Source organism: Pleurodeles waltl, chromosome 2_1 (assembly GCF_031143425.1).
Source record: "Pleurodeles waltl isolate 20211129_DDA chromosome 2_1, aPleWal1.hap1.20221129, whole genome shotgun sequence".
NCBI classification, from domain to species: Eukaryota; Metazoa; Chordata; class Amphibia; order Caudata; family Salamandridae; genus Pleurodeles; species Pleurodeles waltl.
The window spans coordinates 326174300-326190828 of record NC_090438.1 but is presented as its reverse complement, the minus strand read 5'-3'; the positions used below and the strand labels follow the sequence as shown (position 1 = coordinate 326190828).

Sequence of the window (16529 nt, the reverse complement as noted above, 5' to 3'; positions counted from 1 at the left end):
GACATCATCAAAACCCAGAGTGCAAAAAAGTCAGTATTTAGACACATGACACATATGAAATTGTTTACCTTCTGTTTCATTTTCACTGGTCTATTTGCATTTCTTTCTCTCTATTTTGAAGTTGGCGTTCTATAAATGTAAGCAGTTATTTTCCTCTCTTGATTTGAGTCACCCATAAAGTAGTTAAAATGCAACTATAGATGTACACCTACTTTTGAGTGTAAATTTAGTACTTTCTGAAGTTCACAAACATTTCCATGAATAGAAAGGAAAAGCTGATCATGGTGCACGTTTTCACTTATATTTCTCTCTAATTCATACGTTATTCCCAGGATTCCCCTGGGGAAAAGCACAACTTTTTTTTAATCTACAACGGCAAAATATTATTACTTTTGGAGAAACTGTTTCTCCTACACCCTCGCCAAATCTGGGGGTGACCATTCCTCCTCACTCCCTAGAAAATAATTTACTCCAGTCGCTGGCTAGAGTAAAGACAGTAGAAGACAGTCTAGTTTGCTCAGGAAATGTATCTATGGAAAATGGAGAAAATGTTCAGAGTAGTGGGTTCAAAACCCAGAAATTAATGGGCTAAGAAAAGGTCTAAGGGGGTTATTACAACTTTGGAGGAGGTGTTAATCCGTCCCAAAAGTGACGGTAAAGTGACGGATATACCACAAGCCGTATTACGAGTCCATTATATCCTATGGAACTCGTAATACGGCTGGTGGTATATCCGTCACATTTTGGACGGATTAACACCTCCTCCAAAGTTGTAATAACCCCCTAAGTTTCTTATTCCCTCCCACACCGATTTTGGCTATGGAAAATACTCCTAATGGATCCTTTGTTCCCTGCTTTTCATGGGAAGTTTTCTCCTTGTTCTTTAAAAAAAAAACAGATGCTGAAACATTTGTTTTACTATTTTCCCTTACTAATTACACTTTTTTTAAACATTGTAATACTATTACCACCCATGCTAGGCAGGGACCTTGGCACACACCTATGCTTTGACCCAGTTATGATTTTCCTGGTAGTGCAAAGTGGCTATTTGCCAAAAGTTACTTCAAGTTATTCTTAAAGTCTGGACATATAAGCACAGGGTCCTCCCACAACACATCCTTCAGGCTTTAAAAACTATAATTTAGCTTTTTCTGTCAATGTTTAATTTGGGTTAGTTCTTGTTTCAGAAACAAATGATGAGACCCATAAACGTCTGACTTCTTCTTTGTTATAGGAGTGAAATGCCTTTTACTGCTTATCCATTTGTCCTGCTGGAATATATAACCCAAAATATTTAATTTCTGTAATAAATTGGTTATTAGCTGTCAAGGATGTGAATCTGTCACAAGTAATATGTCAACACGTTTCTTACCCCTTTGTAGAACTTGACTCTCCCAGAATATTGCAGTGGAGCAGTCAAAGGCCTACTCAGGAAAGGTGATGAGGGCTAGTAACCCAAGCTCACTGGTGAACACTAATAAAATCATCGTCCAGCCAGTGCTTTTGTGTATAAAAAGCAAAAGTGCTTTTATTTCACACACACACACTACAAAATAGTTCACATTCAGTAAACATCTATGCAATCAGGTGATTGAAATACCTTTGGCACTCTCATATCATGAAAGACCTCTACTGGGTGTTGAACCCTATGATCACAATACCTGCACCTATAATAGATAAAATATCACAATATATGGGGTGTCATTACCAATAAGGGAGGTCTGCTGACTTTGTCAGGGTGTTATCACATCACTTAAAGCAGCAAAATATTATATCTTAATATTGCAACACCAATGAAATCACTGGGGGCAGTACCAAAATCCCCACTACGCCACTGAAGTAAATGGAGATAGTACTAATGTTCAATAGTATTCATGGTAATATAAAACTTTGCATTTGTCAATCATCAATATTGTCAAAAAGCATCGTATTGAAAAACAAATGTCCCAGAATCTTACACTTTTATCCTACTGAAGCTTTAGGACACACTAACAGTTGTTCCCACAAAGCTCTAGCTCCAGGACTGCTTAATAATCAAAGGCAAACTCTCCCAGGGTCATCTGTATATTCCTTTTGGAGGTTTAGGTCTATTTACAGGTACTATTTCTTCTGTCCTCTGCCTGGACTCTTCACGCTCTCTTCTGCTTCGGGGATATCTTCCAAAGTCCCTCCACAGCCAGCGAGCAGAACACCCTCCCTGCAACATTCCCCAAGTGTCACAGCTTACTGGCTTCTTGCAGGGTCCCTGTGTGGCAGTGGAGTCCAGGGCCAGCCAACTGAAGTTCCAGTGGGACCATCCAGGGTCCTCGAGCAGGTTCACCCTCAGATGTTCCTTAAAGGGACATCAGGGGTCCAGTACCACTGCCCCCAATAACCCAACCTAGTCAAGGGGGCCTGGCAAAGATAGTCATTCCGTCCATCCTCGCAGTACCATCAGATGCCTTCTCCTTCATGATAGGCATTCTCTTGCCATCCTTGCTCCCATGTCCAGTGTCTTCTCAAAAGTCTTTTCCTTGTAGAGAGGTTTTTAAATGGGGATGGAAAGTTTTAAAAGCCAGACATCTTTTACCAATGCTAGGATGCAGTATCATCACTCCATCCTGATCCCAACCCTCCTCCACAGCATTCTGGGACTTTTACACATGGCAACTTCAAGCAGTGTATGAAAAGACCTTTCATGGGAGCCTCAGTTCCATCCCAACTGACACAGTTGGCTGATTTTTTCCACCAAACCCTCAAAGGGGAGATCCTCCTGCATTTGTCTTAGAGGTCTGGCATTCCTCCTTTTTCTGTGCGCTTGGGCTTTCCCATGCCCGGTGTAGTTTGAACATTTAATTAACAGGTGCAGATTTCTTCCTCACCCTCTCCTTTACCAGGAACTGGATTAAACACTTTTAGTGGCTCTGCTGTGTGGAGAGGTGGTTGATCCTGCTGCTGGCCAGAAGAGTAATTAACTTGACTATTTGCCGGGGGGGGAAGGGACAAAGGTCTAGAACATGATTATGGTTGAGTCATGGAAATATGTTAACTTCTAAAGAGGCATAAGGAGCATAAGTGTAACAAAAGTGCCTTTGGATCTTCATTTGAGATGTATCTTGAGCACTAGATTGATACCTCACTGCATCTTGTAGGCCTCAATAGGGTGAAGCTTTGCTGTGGTGGAAATGTTGCCTATATTTTGTAATTCATTTATGCATCACAGACTTTCAGTAAGCAAATAGACCTAAACTATGAATGCCCACTAACATTATTGAGCATTTCCCTGCTCATCACCAATCATTGAAGAGTCCTTTCTGTGGCAGGCTACTTAAATACAGATGCCAGGTTGCCTAAAACGATAGTCACATGCTCAGCCAGCACACGCACACATCTGCTTATGTGTAAGAATCCCAGAACCTCTTACCCTAGCTGCACTGTAGTGGACTTTATCCTAAATAGCAGACACTGGCAGTTAACACTCTTAGGCCCTCATTACAACTTTGGCGGTCTTTCACCAAGACCACCTAAGCTTGGGGCGCCAGTATACCACCAGTGCTGGTGGTATATCTGGCTCCCTATTATGACTTTTCCGCTGGCCCAGCGGATGGTAAAAGTGTTTCTGTTCGCTGACCCAGCGTAAAAGTCACATCAACATTTAAGCCGGCTCGTAATAGAGCAGGAGGCAATGTTGATGTGCAGCGGGTGCAGTAGCACCTGTCGCGCATTTGGGCAGTGAAATGCGTGACAGGGCTGTGCCTGGGGGCCCCTGCACTGCCAAGTGCATAGGCAGTGCAGGGGCCCCCAGGGGCACCCCAAGTGCCCCTCACCGCCAGCCTTTCCATGGCAGTGTTTACTGCCGTGGACAGGCTAGCGGTTGGGGACTCATAATCCCCTGGGGATTATGACCGCCAGACAGAAGCCTGGCAGTATGTTGGAGGGGCCGAAGGTATGGCCGTGGCTATTGTGCCACGGTCATAATAGCTGGTGGAACACCGCCAGCCTGTTGGCGGTGTTACTGCCAGCTTACTGCCGGCCTCCAGGGTCGTAATGATGCCCTTAGTCTATTTACACAGACTTTACCATGAATGAGACTTAGAGAGAGTTACCCACTTTAAAAGTCCAAACACCAGGTAGTCAGAAAGCAAAAACTCCAAGCTGGAATAAATGGATCAAACTAATTTGCTGCAATTTCGTTACATGCTAATATATTCTTCTTGGGTTTCTACATAGACCATGTAGAAAATGGGGCCTTTGGTCGGCAGTCAGGTTACCCCTTGTCCAATCAAGGACCCTCACTCTAGTCAGGGCAAAGGAGAAACACATCTGGTTAACCCCCACTCACGCCCTTGGTAGCTTGGCACAAGCAGGCAGGCTTAACTCAGAAGCAATTTGTAAAGTAGTTGTACCAACATACACAGCAATACAGTGAAAACACTGCAAAATGGACACCACACCAGTTTAGAAGAAATAGGCAATATTTATCTAAATCAAACCAGACAAAAATCCAACACACACAAGGTAAAATATGAATTTTCAAAAGAATAAGAGTCTTACTCCATAGAAAACAATTGAAACGATTTTGAGCAACTTTCGACCAATCTCCCTACTTCTTTATCCAGCCAAAGTAATAGAGAATGCCATCAACAAGCAACACACAACCCACCTCAACTTTTACCATGTTCTAGACAGCACTCAGACAGGATTCAGAAAGAACCACAGCACTGAAACAGCACTCATTGCGTCCACTGATGACATTCAAATCATTCTGGACTGAAGAGAAACAGTGGCCCTTATTCTGCTCAACCTCTCTGCATCTTTCGACACTGTCTGCCATACCACCCTCATCAGAAGACTCCATAGATTGGCATACAAGGATCCTCTCGCAAATAGATCTGTTCCTTGCTACCTGGAAAAACCCAAAGGATCAGGTTGCCACCCTTCACATCAGCGACCAGGAAATCGATATGCGTAGTCCCATAGGGATTGTCCCTCAGACCTACCCTTTTCGACTTATACATGATACTGGTCACCAAGATCATCCGCTCAAAAGACATCACCATCATCTCCTACATTGATGATACCCAACTCATCCTCTCCCTGATGAACAAAACAACCACCGCCAGAACCAACTTCACCAACTGCATGGCCATGCTAGCAGACTGGATGCAAACCAGCTGCCTGCAGCTCACTAGTGACAAGACAGAAGTACTGGTATTTGGCAAGAAGACCTCCTCATGGGACTCCACCTGGAGGTCGTTGGACCTGGGACCAACACCCGCAGATCATGCAAGAAATCTTTAAATCATCCTATACAACAAGTTCAACATGATGGCTCAAATCAATGCAGTGTGCACCTGTTGCTTCAACATCCTACTCATGCTGTGAAAAATCATCTAATGGTTGCTCCACAACACCAGCTGGACCATCACACTACCACTTATTATCAGCAGGCTAGACCATGGCAACACGTTCAACACCAGAATAACTGAACAACTCATATACAGACTTTAGACCATCCAGTACACTGCTGTAAAACTCATACTCGACTTCCCATGCCACATCACACCTTACCTCAGGAAGCTTCACTTGCTCCCCATTCACAAACACAGTCAATTCAAACTTCTCACACACACATACAAAGCTCTACACAACACAGGACCGGAAAATCTGAACAGCTGCATACACTTTCACCAACCCACCAGACACCTATGCTCTGCCTTACTCTTACTCGCACAATTTCTCCGTACCCACAAAAGCAAAACTGGAGATTGCCTATTCTCCTACATCACACCTTTGGAAATGGCCTTTCTACAGGGTCACCCCAAACATTTTGCCTTCCTCCTCCTCTTTTTCTGACCTGATTTTTGCTGGCTGTAGGACTCTGCGCACTTTACCACTGCTAATCAGTGCTAAAGTGCATGTGCTCTCTCCTTAAAACATGGTGACATTGGCTCACACCCAATTGGCTTATTTAATTTACTTGTAAGTCCCTAGTCATGTGCACTACATGTCCCCAGAGCCTGTAAATGAAATGTTACTAGTGGGCTGCAGCACTGGTTGTGCCACCCACATAAGTAGCCCCCTAACCATGTCTCAGGCCTGCCTCTGCAGTGCCTGTGTGTGCAGATTCACTGCCACTTCGACTTGGCAAGCCTTAAAATCCCTTTTTTCTACATATAAGTCAGCCCTAAGGTAGGCTGTAGGTAGCCCATAGGGCAGGGTGCTATGTAGATAAAAGCCAGGACATGGACATGTGTGTCCTAGTAGCCTAAAACTCATAAATTCGTTTTACACTGCTGTGAGGCCTGCTCCATTCATAGGATAGCATTAGGGCTACCCTCATATACTGTTTGAGTCGTAGATCCTGATCTGAAAGGAATAGCCAGGTCATATTTAGTATGGCCAGAATGGTGATACAAAATCCTGATTAATGGTGAAGTTGGATTTTATATTACTATTTTAGAAATGCTAATTATAGAAAGTGAGCATTTTTCTACACTTAAATCCTTCTGTACCTTCCAATCCACGTCTGACTAGGTTTAGTTGACAGCTCCTTTGTGCATTCACTCAGACTACCCCAAACACAGGATGCTCAGTCACATTTTCATACATCTGCATATTGAATAGGTCTTCCTGGGCTGGGAAGGTGGAGGGCCTGACACTTACATGTCAAAGGACAGTAGCCTGCTCTCACACAAAGGACTGCCACACCCCCTACTTGGACCCTGGCAGAGAGGATGGAACTGAAAGGGGACCTTGTGCACTTCCAACCCACTCTTTGAAGTCTCCCCCACTTCAAAGGCACACTTGATATTTAAGCAGGGTCTCTGACCCTACCAAATCAGACACTTCACAAGACACTCTTGTCATAGACACTTCCTGGAGAAGAACCTGAACCAGAACCTGCAACCTGCCAAGAAGAACTGCCTGGCTGCCCGAAGGACTTACTGACTGCTTTTCTGAGAGGGGCTGATGCCTTGCTGTTGCCCTGCTGCCTTGCTGCTCTCTGGCTGTGCTGAAGAAGTGCTCTCCAAGGGCATGGATAGAGCTTGCCTCCTGTTCCCTGAAGTCACAGGACCAAAAAGACTTCATCCCTGCAAGAAGAACTCCCTGTGCAGTGGAAATGGATGCACAACCTGCAGAAAATGACGCACAGCCTGCATTGCGGTAAAAAATTCACTACACGCCGAACAGGAATGACGCAGCCCAACTTCGCGAGGAGAAGATCGACGTAGAGCCAGCGTAACAACTGGAAATTCGATGCGCGGCCCACTGGATTGATGCAAAGCCGAGCCAGAACAATGCAGCCCACCTTCCTGAGAGGAATCGATGCAGTGCCTGCCGTGTGGTAGAAATTTCCAAGCAACGCCCACCGGATTGACGCGGCCCCTGTGAGTTTGTCCTGCAAGTGCCAGATTTCAACGCATCGTCCCCAGGGCATCAGAAAACCCGCAACCCGAAGAGGATCCAAGACCGAGCGCCGGAAATTGAGGCAGAGCTTTCCCTGCGTGGAAGCTAAGGGCCAGATGTACGTAGTTCCGATTCGCAAAATCGGATGCAGAACGGTGTCTCAGACACCGTCTGCGATTCGCTATGGGGTCGCAAAGACCCACCTCATTAATATTAATGAGGTGGGTCTCATTTTGCGACCCCATAGTGAGTCCCTGCACTCACAGGGATGGTGGCCTGCTGAAGACAGCAGACCTCCATGTCTGTGACTGCTTTTTAAATAAAGCAGTTTTCTATTTTTTTTATTTTGCAGCCCGTTTTCCTTAAAGGAAAACGAGTTGCAAAATAAAAATAAAAATACGAAACCATTTGGTTTCGGTTTTTCAGAGTAGCCTGCTCTGAAAACCCCTTTTTGGCAACATTCACAAAGGGGAAGGGGTCCCATAGGGACCCCTTCCCTTTTGCGAATGGGTTACCACCAGTGTGACACTGGTGGTAACTGCGAATTGCTTTACGACCGCATTTGCGGTCACAAAGCAATTTAGCATAGCGATCCGAGTCGCAAATAGGAAGGGGACACCCCTTCCTATTTGCAAGTCGCATTCACAATTTGCGAGTCGGTACCGACTCACAAATTGTGAATGAGCATCGCGATCATCATTTTGCATGGCGCAAACTGCGATTTCTGCAGTTTGCACCATGCAAAATGCTTCCTACATCTGGCCCTAAATGACACATCGCCGTGTGTGGCCTGAGAAAATGACCCACATCTCCCTGTTTTCCACGCATCTCCTCCTCTGCGGTTCCTTGTGGAGATTTTGAACGCAAACCAGGTACTTTGTGCTTGCAAGAAACATTTGTTGCTTTTAAGAGACTAAAGACACTTTATATCATTTCCACAGTGATATTTCCGATATATACCTATTGCATCTTAATCGTTTTGACCTAAATGTATCCAGATAACTATTATATATTTTTCTAAAACACTGTGTGGTGTATTTTTGTGGTGTTCTACTGTGTTATTGCATGATTTATTGCACAAATACTTTACACTTTGCCTTCTAAGTTAAGCCTGACTGCTCAGTGCCAAGCTACCAGAGGGTGGGCACAGGATAATTTGGATTGTGTGTGACTTACCCTTACTAGAGTGAGGGTCATTGCTTAGACGGGGAATAACCTGACTGCCAACCAAAGACCCCATTTCTAACAACACCCAAAAAATGGAATGACCTCCCTCAACAAATCAGAGCCTCCTCCTCACTTCTTCAGTTCTGTAAGAAGCTGGAGATCTGACTGCATAAGCGACTTGAGGACCACAAGCCTACACACCTGTCCAGGCACCTGGATACCGTCTTGAGTGATTAATGCCCTATACAAATCAATAGAACACAACATAACCAATATCACCCTTTTACCCCCTTCTGACTGATGTGTAGATCAAAAAGAGTTCCAGCAACCTGTATAAATACTATTCCAGCAAAAGCATGCAAATACACACAATAGGAATTTCAATATACTCAACAGATAGAAAGTTCAGGAGCAACTCTATTTTTTTCTATTTACCATCCTCACAATTTTCCATTATGGTTGTGCATGTAGTTCACTGAATATTGAAAAAGATTATGATGGGCATGCTGAAAGAGTCCACAATCACCCTGGATAAAACTACTATAATCCCAGACGAGTGCATGGTTTACTTTACTACCCCAATGATCCCTTAGTTGCTGGATTAGGGGTATTCACATTTTAGTACAGTTATGCACATTTGATTTAACAGAGGCTGTAAATTAATTTCCCAAGTTCATTTTGAAAAATGATTCCATGGTTTTGAACCACTTTTAGAGGATATAACTACTTGATGGGGGATGTTAGAAATGAGGTCTCTAATTGGCAGAGGTATGCATGCACCCTGTCCAGGTTGTGTTGCATTGGCTCTCATTGTAACACTTGAACTGTGGGGAAATTAGTTTGATCCCACACCATGTGACAACTGTCGGCCTAAACTGTTTCCAGCCACCTAGCAGTGCCTCACCTATGCCCAAGAGAAAGGGGTGATTTGTGGCAGCTGGGCGCATGACTTTGTGACCTCTCAGAGAAATCGTGGTGGATCAGATCTTATCGCTTTCTCCTAGTTGCATTTGTCTCACACATGTAAAGACAAACAGAAGCAGAAGATGGTTCAAGAGGTTTTTTAAAATCAACTGCAATCTAGATAAAAAGACATGGACTGCAATAATTAGGATGATAAAACATACTAAAAACAGAATGGTGACTAGAAAAATTAAACACAAGAAAAGTCCCATCATACTGTCACTATGCGAGATGTATGATTCCTACTCACGCCACTAATATTCTATGTTAGAGCACAGCAGGATAAGCCCTAATACACCATTCAGAACCCCTCAGGTAGACATCCCCCATACCTGAGTTTGGTAGTAGTGAAGAAGACTGTTGTCTATTGAGATACCTTCCCCAATTAGGCCAGGGAACCAGCAGTCTCAGCAAGCAGCTGTAGCGAAGTCAAACTGCATGCGATGGCAGTCATCTGGCTGAAAACTGTACCATACAGGGGCCAGAGAGATGTTTTATAATAAAACTGCTAGTGTTCTGAGAAAGCTTTCCCCAAGTAAAAATACATATGTTTCTTTGAAATGTTATAGACACGAGGTACCACTCTGTGCCCGAATCCCTATTTTGTCGCTGCCTTGAAAAAGCACAGAGTGAAAGAATGTCATGCTAAAAAATGTAAATGCATTACAAGGTGAAAGAATAGCATGATAGAGGGAAATAAAACATCACCACAAATGTGATAATTTCTAAAAGAATAAAATGGAATAAAATGGAATAAAATGGAATGGAACTAGGCTAAAGACGCAAGCAGCAGGCCTATTTGCTAAAATAACATGTCCAAAAAGCACTACTAAAATGACTTCAGTGCAGTAGGGACCATAGTGCTAGTCAGGGTAAGTCAGTTACACACCATAAATTAACCTGTGCTCACCCTCTGGTAGCTTGGCTTAGGGCAGGCAGGCTTAACTTGGGAGCTAATGTGTAAAGTATTTGTTAAGATAGTAAAACAGTGATTAAAAGCCTGAAGTACCAACCTGGGCTATGTGGTCATGCTAGACCAGGGTAAATCCAAAGCCCAGGCTGACTGCAATGGAGCACAGACCAGCTACAGGGGCCAACCTTGCCCTACTGAAACAGTACCTTGTGTGGAGGGTTGTGTTGAGGATCCAAAGCGGGGAGCAGAGGAGACTACAGGGAGGCAATGCGTTGGTTCTGATCCAGGGGACGCGTCGTACTCGAGCCACACAGTTGTTGATCCTGATGCAGTGGTGCAGCATCGAACCCCTGAGCCCCACGACTGTCGATGTGAAATCCTTGTCACAATGTGTCAGCATCGAGGAGAGATGTGGTGGTTCGATTCAGCGCAGTGAAGGTCATGCATAGATTTTCATAGAACACAGCTGCAGAATCCACTTCCAAGGGCCCAGGATCAACTATAGTCCTTCCCACACCCAGGCAAGGAGGGCAGCAGGGATGCCACAGCGAAGCAGGAGTCCAGCAGAGTGGCAGTTCTTCCTAGTAGAATGTCCTCACGTCTGGAAGTGAACTGATTCAGTAGGGTTTGGGGGTAGACTTCAAAGAGAGGCCTTTGATGTGCACAGAGTCCCTGCCTTTCCTTTCCTGGCCCCAGTCATGCTACAGGGGGTTATGCTGCCCTTTGTGAGTGCTCAGGACCCAGTATATTCAGGTGTGTCAGCTCTTCCCTCTCATCCTGTCCAGTATGTGTCAGGGAGACCAGATCCTCGGGGTCTGCACACGTTCCCAACATGTTCACCACTAGACAGCTCCAAGACTCGGATAGATAAAATCAGAGAGCCTGAGAGAGTCCAAGCGTGGGAAAAGGAGATTAGGATGGGGACAGCTGTTAAGGAGATCTGTAGGAAGCAAAAGGTTAAACCACACAATATCAAGATTATATCACATTGATTTTCACTAGACTATGATTCTAAGCATTGTCATACTGTAACCATGGATAACGTAAGAAAGGACTAATAACTAGGCCTCAATACGCCTGGGTACCTGAGAAGGAATCAAGAATGATTAATACAACTTCTCATATGAAACTTTTCATGAAATGTTACATATTGTCTTGGAATATAAGAACCTTCTAGAATTATGTTTCCAGAACAAACATGGGCCCTCATTCTGACCCTGGCGGTCGGCGGAGAGGCGGCGGTCGGACCGCGAACAGACCGGCGGTATTAAAAATGGCATTCTGACCGCGGCGGTCCCCGCCGCGACCGACCGCCACTTCCCCACTCCGACAGCCACGGCGGTCATGACCGACGGGCTGGAGTCTGCGCACTCCGGTCCGGCGGTCGACCCAAGACCGCCAACGCTATCATGACCCTGCTTACCGCCGCGGTTTCTTGCGTTCGGGAACCGCCATGCGAACCATGGCGGTAGGCACTATCGGGGCCAGGGAATTCCTTCCCTGGCACTGATAGGGGTCTCCCCCACCCCCCACTGCCCCCCCGAGTCCTCCCCCCACACCCTCCACCCCCCTGCCACCCCCCAGAGGTGGTACGAACCCCCTCCCCACCCCCACCCCGACATGCACATACATGCACCCCGACATGCACACACCCCCAACATGCACATATACACACCCCCTACACACACACATACACAAAGGGGACACATACCCGCACACATACATGCCGACATGCGCACCCGCCGAACTACACACATTGCCCATAGGCACAGCAGCAATCCCCGCCCGCATGCACGCACTCACACACCCCCTCTACACACTCACACGCACACCCCCATGCACGCACACATCACACAACACCCCCCCACCCCCTCCCCTCACGGACGATCAACTTACCTTGTGCGTTGGTCCTCCGGGAGGCGACGGGAGCCATAGGGACGTGACCGCCAACAGAAGACCGCCAACAGAAGACCGCCACACAGAAATGTGGGTCGTAATTCTGGGGGCGGTGTTCTGCTGGCGTGGCGGTGGAGGTTGACCAGTCTCCACTTTCCCGCCGACCGCCAGTGTGGCTGCTGGCGGTATTCCGGCGGAACGCTCCCAGCGGTCGGAATACGCGCAGCGGCATACCGCCGCGGTCGGCGGTCTTTACCGCGGCGGTAACTCGGCGGTCTTGCGAAAAGACCGCCAAGGTCAGAATGAGGGCCATGGTCTTTTTACATGAGGACAAATCTGAACATTTCCTGGAAAACAATAGGAATTGTACTAAGGACTTAACATGCACATATAATGTAACATCTTCAATGTTAACACCTTTGCAGAAATTTCAAAAGCCCTGGATAGTTGTGTGCACTTCAGGAAACACTACACATCAAAAGCTTTTTAATTGCCATGAAATGATCGCGCACACTGGAAGCGATCTGAACACCTAGATTTAAATGCGGGAAATGAATCGCGGACACTGCCGATTTCAACAAGTATATGCAAATGCCATGAAATGATTGCGCACTCTGCAAACTATCTGAAACATCAGGATTTAAATGCGGGAATGAATTGCGCGTCTTGCCGATTCGAATACCACCATGCAAATGTCAAGAAATGGTCGCGCACAATGATTATCACGGTTTAAATGCAAGGAATGAATTGTGCGTCTTGCCGATTCGAGTGCCACCATGTAAATGCCAAGAAATGGTCGCGTACAATGAGTATCAAGAGTTAAATGCAAGGAATGAATCGCTCGTCTTGCCGATTCAAATGCCACCATGTAAATGCCTAGAAATGGTAGCGCACAATGAGTATCAAAAGTTAAATGCAAGGAATGAATCGCGCGTCTTGCCGATTCGAATGCCACCATGTAAATGCCTAGAAATGGTAGCGCACAATGAGTATCAAAAGTTAAATGCAAGGAATGAATCGCGCGTCTTGCCGATTCGAATGCCACCATGTAAATGCCAAGAAATGGTCACGTACAATGAGTATCAAGAGTTAAATGCAAGGAATGAATAGCTCGTCTTGCCGATTCAAATGCCACCATGTAAATGCCTAGAAATGGTAGCGCACAATGAGTATCAAAAGTTAAATGCAAGGAATGAATCGCGCGTCTTGCCGATTCGAATGCCACCATGTAAATGCCTAGAAATGGTAGCGCACAATGAGTATCAAAAGTTAAATGCAAGGAATGAATTGCTTGTCTTGCCGATTCGAATGCCACCATGTAAATTCCAAGAAATGGTAGCGCACAATGAATGTCAAGAGTTAAATGCAAGGAATGAATTGCGCGTCTTGCTGATTCGAATGTCAATATGCAAATGTCTAGAAATGGTCGCGCACACAGCTGCCGACCCGAATCTCAAAAGTAAAATGCCAAGAATGAATCGAACGTCTTGCTAATTCGAATATCAACATGTAAATGCCAGAAACCACAAGCACATTCACACGCACACGGAAAAATCTTTCAACATGAAAACTAGGGCCAAAAGCTCGAATGCCTTCGAAAACAGGATTGGAGGACCAGCCCGACCTCCGTCTTCCCGCCCTGATCAAGGATCACCAATACAATGAATGGCAAAGGCCTCGAAGGTCAAGGTAGGCCTCCGGAAAAGGAGCTCAGGAAATTGCTGCTGCTCTGCACCGGGACCTCTGAATAGTGAGCACGTGGAGCTGGGCTGGCTCCCTTATATAGAGTCTGGCCCAACCCACAAACCACACCCAGTCATGCTGCAGAGAAAGCGTCTAGAAGGCCCTGGAAAGGGACCACACCCTGACACACTCTGAAAGCCTGCAGCAATACATTGGAAATGAACAATATTTACAAGCACCTTGAACATAAGTCTTCAGGATTAAACTCTGCAATGCAAAAGGTTAAACAACAGCATATCAACATAATGCATGAATTACGTTATCTCATAAGTGCTGGGTTTTTACATTCCAGTCGCCCGTAGAGCGCGCACTGCCCTGATGTTGACAGTATGACCCATCAAGATGTTAATGGCCCATGAGGATGTGGGTGGCCCATCAGACACACCTACCTCCCTTTGTGTGTGGCTGTCTAGAGGGAATGCACAAGCGCCCAGTTGTCACATACCGAGATCTGTATTTAGAGTCAGGCAGAGGCACAGAGTCGTTAAAGTAAGAAATTGCCAACTTTCTAAAAGAGGCATTTTTAGACTTGCAACTTAAAATTCAACTGTTGTGATTTAAGATTGTGAGTCCAGAGACACCAAACTCAAAGTGAAAATATCTTGGCGGTCCCAATTGGAAATTACACTTATACAATGTAATAAGGGAATCCCAATGCTAGCCTATGGAAGAGAGAGGCCTTGCACTAGTAAAAAACGATTTGAAGGGGATTTCACTATCTAGACATGGAAATCTTTAAAATATATGCCCAACTTTTTAAATACACTGCACATTGACATTGGGGTAGGTCCTACCTCAGGGGTGACTCATATGTGGTAAGAAAGATTTGGGACTGGCAATATAGTTAACTTGCCAGGATGACATGGCAGTTTAAAATTGCACCCACAGGCTCTGCAATGGCAGGCCTGAGCCATGTTTGATGGGATGTTGAAGTGGGTGGCACAATCAGTGCAGCAGGCTCACTAATAGCATTTAATTTACAGGACCTGGGCACATGTAGTGCACTTTACAAGGGACGTATAAGTAAATTAAATATGTAAATAGTGGAAAAGGCAATGTTTTAGGGAATGAGCACATGCACTTTAGCACAGGTCATCAGTAGTAAAGTGCCCAGAACCTTAAAGCCACCAAAAGCGGAGTCAGCAAAACAGAAGGTCAGAAGTCAAAAAAGTTAGGGGAAACCATGCCAAGGATGCCAGGTCTAACAGGAGACTAAAGAAAAATTAAGAGGTTTGGTTTCCTTCAGAATAAAATTATTATCTGTTGGGGTAGGTTGTTTTGAAATTTCTGTTAGGACAAATAAGGCAAAGTCTACAGTTGAATGAATGAATCTGGTTTTAGGGTAGCACTAGAGGATGAATCAATAAAGGGTCAATAGAATGACAAATGATGAATTTTCAATTATTTACTGAAGCTAACAGGGTCAATAATAGGCCACAAACTGAAGGGAAATTCTTGCCAGTGTTCTGTGGCAAGAGAGAAAGTGCAGCCACCCATGAGCACTCTTGAAAACATATGAAACTTCAAAGTGGAGGTAGATTTTGAATAGTTCCAAGAATAAATGAGAAGAGAATATTATCCTATTCTGTTATTTCTTATTTAGCTTTGGAAACACCAAATATAAGTACTGATAGAGATAAGATGTCTGAGATGGATATATAGTTCTAAATTTTCCAACATAATGGCCTGTCCCTTCCGGTCTACGCCTAATTACCATGCACATCACCTTGAGCTCAATATGAATGTTAACAGAAGGGAAACGTCCGGAACAATGACTCCAGAACTACGATTAAGTTGTTAACGCAAGCAGAACCACGCTTGCATTAACAACGACTCCCATTTTCTCTGCCTGAACCATGCATGTGCTCAACAGCGCACATGCGTGGTTAAGGCAAAGAAAAAGAGAGAGTGCATTGGGGTTGGGGGTAGTTTTTAGGGGTGGGGTGGATTAAGTGCTTGGGGTAATTTGTTTTTTTGGGAGTGGGGGATTGGGATAGATCTGGCTTTTAGGAGCGGGGGATCAGGGTATTTCTGTTTTTTAGGGACAGGGGATCAGTGTAGTTCTGGTTTTTAGGGGTGGGGGATCAGGGTAGTTTGTTATTTTGGGGGTGGGGAACAGGGTAGTTTGTTTTTTGGGGGTGGGGAGGAGGGTTTGGGTCGTTTGGTTTTTGGGGGTGGGGTGGAGGGATCGGGGTAGTTTGGTTTTTGGGGGCAGGGGTGGGAGGATCAGGGTAGTTTGGTTTTTGGGGGCAGGGGTGGGGGGATCGGGGTAGTTTGGTTTTTGGGGGCATGGGAGGGGAGATCGGGGTAGTTTTAGTATTAGGGGTGAGGTACTTCTGGGCCTTAGGGCAGGTGGGGGGTCACATGCTAGAACCATGCTTGCTTGGTTTTACAACAAAAAATCGTTGTAAAGGCATACATGGTAAAGGCATTTGTGGTACTAACGTGGTCATTGTTC

The 16529-nt window shown here is 45.3% G+C and overlaps 1 protein-coding gene across 2 annotated transcripts in view; it reads left to right on the top strand.

Annotated features, from left to right (window-relative positions):
• The window catches only part of HTR2C (5-hydroxytryptamine receptor 2C), a 3940131-nt gene that overhangs the window by 1933523 nt on the left and 1990079 nt on the right, over nucleotides 1–16529 (top strand). The gene's annotated exons all lie outside the window — the stretch shown is intronic.